This window comes from Lipophrys pholis (genome assembly GCF_963383615.2).
Source record: "Lipophrys pholis genome assembly, chromosome: 21".
Taxonomy (NCBI): Eukaryota; Metazoa; Chordata; class Actinopteri; order Blenniiformes; family Blenniidae; genus Lipophrys; species Lipophrys pholis.
This window is the reverse complement of record NC_137649.1, coordinates 24596429-24599757: the sequence shown is the minus strand read 5'-3', so window position 1 is coordinate 24599757 and position 3329 is coordinate 24596429. Positions and strand designations below refer to the sequence as shown.

At 38.9% G+C, this 3329-nt stretch overlaps 1 long non-coding RNA gene across 1 annotated transcript; it reads left to right on the top strand.

Moving 5' to 3' along the window:
* Nucleotides 1-264: 264 nt before the first annotated feature.
* On the top strand, nucleotides 265-2574 carry LOC308126820. The gene is made up of 3 exons (XR_013936468.1): nucleotides 265-498; nucleotides 1561-1579; nucleotides 2296-2574. It is a non-coding gene; the product is annotated as an uncharacterized lncRNA (long non-coding RNA).
* The last annotated feature ends 755 nt before the right edge of the window (nucleotides 2575-3329 follow it).

Genomic DNA, 3329 nt, shown 5'->3' with positions numbered 1-3329 from the left:
CCTTCAGCATCTCTTTATGTACTAATACTGAGAAACACCAGAGTTCTGGTTTACTGCGAGTTTTGAGGACTTGTGCTTTGGTATCAGATGACTGGAGTATCTGAGTAACTGTAACTTGTATTTAGCACCTTTTTTTTGTAATCTAACACCTTTGTTATCGCAGCGCTGGAGCTTGAGTCTGGTCCTCGCCGCCACTTCCCATGATGCCTCTGGACGGGGCGTCACCGTCACTGACCTCCATCTCTTTATCCCCTCCTGCTTCTGGATGTAAAGACATTCTCATATTTGAGCTCCCAGAGATCGGAGATCCACTGCTGACCCAAGGACAAAGGTCAATATTCCCCCGAGGACTCTGGTCTTGTGGCTGAACTGTTCCAGCTCTGGTTCCAGTGTTGAGGATGAAGCTGGTCTCGCTCTTCCTGGTTCTGTCGCTGGTCGTCCTCATGGCCGAACCCGGCGACGCCTTCCTGCACCACATCATCAATGGCTTCCTTCACGGTAACTCAGGAGAGGATTCTCTATTCTTTCTGTATTTAGAGTTTCTGCTCAAATGTAATAGAAGATCATTTATTTTAATTAAATCATGTTGTATAATTTAACTGTCCACAATAAAAACACCTATTTATTTGTTTCTTTTTTATATTTAATCATTTAACTCTCCAGATTAATATATTTAATTCTTAACTCGTTTAAAAAAAAAATTTGTTTACTTATTTGTGAATTTAGTTCATCTCTCTCACATAATGACTTCTTACTGAATTTTCACCGGTTTTTCGACAGCCGACCAAGTTAACGAACTAACTATCTAACTAACTAACTAAATAATTAAAAAATAAACAAACACACAAATAAATAAATAAATAAATAAAAAATATAAATAGATAAACAAGCATGAACAGCCTCAAAATTAAAGAAACAAATCAAATAATATCAATAATGTACAAATATATAAAAAAGACCAAGTTGACATTAAATAATTAATTAAATAAATAAATAAATAAATAAATAAATAAATAAATAAATAAATAAATAAATAAATAAATAAATAAATAAATAACCATGAACAGCCTGACAAACAGTCAACAAATTTATAAATAAGACAAAGCTGACATTAAACTAACTAACTCACTCAATCAATCAGTCAATGTTCAAAAATCTAAACAATTTGAGGAAAAACAAAGAACAACCAAAATAATCACATCTTACAAAATAAAATTGCATAATTAACTAATGTTCCTCTGTAGAACAATAATCAGCTGGATGGTTTATTACGTCGTATTAAAACAGATTCTCCTTTATTGGGAGACGATGAGCTTCAAGCTTCCGGTATCGGTGCCGGTATCGGTTTCAGTACCAATACCAGAACTAATATCAATAGTTCTGTTTTTTCTGGTCTTGTCCATGGTCGTTCTCATGGACAAACCTGGAAAGTGTATTTTTGGGATTACTACTTCAGGGAGCCGTGCACGGTACAGTCAGGAAATAGTACTACTGACTGAACTGCTTAATGTGTGATGAGAGTAATTCTAACTCTGTTTCCACTTTTCTGTTTTTTCTCAGTTGGGAGGGCGATCCACGGGTAAGACCAGCTTTACCATCTGAACCTGAAATGATACTGCAAGTTAATAATACTGATGTACTGAGACCACTTTTTAAAGTACAAGTACTACCTTTTAGCTACATGCCAATACTCAGCACCAATACAAGTTCTACTCTTTAGCTGCATGCCAATACTGAGTACTGATACCAGTACTAACCTTTAATTACATGCTGATACCAAGTACTGATACCAGTACTAACCTTTAGCTACATGCCGATACCAAGTACTGCTACCAGTACTAACCTTTAGCTACATACCGATACCGAGTACCTATACAAGTACTACCTTTTAGCTTCACACCGATACCCAGTACCGATACCAGTACCAACCTTTAACTACATGCCGATACTAATACCGACACTAGTACTTATTACATGCCATAAAGTAGAATTTATACTCCCTACATAAACAATAACAAAGCCTCTGTGTTGCCAAGAAGCTCCTCCAGCAGCCGCACAGGCTACATTAGCATAGCGCAGAGCGTAGCGTCTCTCCGTACTGCGCTATGCTACTGGAGACTGGAGATCCAGGGACCAATATTTTGCCAGAACATAATTTACAGTCAGTCCTACTTCTGTCGTTGTCATTAATATTAAAGAACCTGGTATGAGTACTCTGTGTGGTATCTGGCCCGATACTGGTACCGGTATCGGTACGTCCATGTGTACAGCTCGTCTCCACTCTCCCTCCATCAGGCTCATTCATGGTCATAACGACGCCGAGGTGGTGGAGCTGCAGCTGGACAAACGCTCGGTGGAGTACAGACCTGGACGGCCGGGTTTCGCCTAGAAGCCCCGCGGCCAGATTCCACGGGAAGAGACGGACCCGTCAGTCCAAACGGCTTCTTTTAATCTTCAAAACCAAAAGTGTGGAAAAGCTTGGCCGATATTTTCTCCAAATGTTTCTGTGGTTGTCTTTGCTTGGGAAGTACGGCTGTTCAGCATGTGGGCTTTGTGCACAATAAATCAGCAATATTGCAATGAAACAGTTTTCTTGTTTGTTTTTGAACAGAAAGTGAATGAAAGTGAGACGTGATGGAGGAAACTTAGGACTAATAAAACTACATGGACCGGATTAATAATCAATAGAAGTATTTCAGTTTAACGTTTCTGATAAAGAATTTTTCATAAAGTTTAGAGAATGAATGAATAAATAAATAAATAAATGAATGAATGTCCATATATTTGAGCTTCTTCCTAATCAATATTTATATATGTTAATGATTCACAAATTGCAGAGAAAATGAGCAAGCTTTTTCCCGGTACAAATATCGGACCGATACTTGACACTGGCGTCGATATCGGTGCGTCCCGATCAGGAATCAAAACCATATTTGATTTACATTTGAACTGGATTTAATAGTATCGTCAATATTGGACAGATCATTCATCAGAACACATAATGCAAAGATTTGTAAGGAACGTTTCATCGCTCAGTAAACAGAAGACTTGTGCTTTGGTATCAGATGACTGGAGTATCTGAGTAACTGTAACTTGTATTTAGCACCTTTTTTTTGTAATCTAACACCTTTGTTATCGCAGCGCTGGAGCTTGAGTCTGGTCCTCGCCGCCACTTCCCATGATGCCTCTGGACGGGGCGTCACCGTCACTGACCTCCATCTCTTTATCCCCTCCTGCTTCTGGATGTAAAGACATTCTCATATTTGAGCTCCCAGAGATCGGAGATCCACTGCTGACCCAAGGACAAAGGTCAATATTCCCCCGAGCTT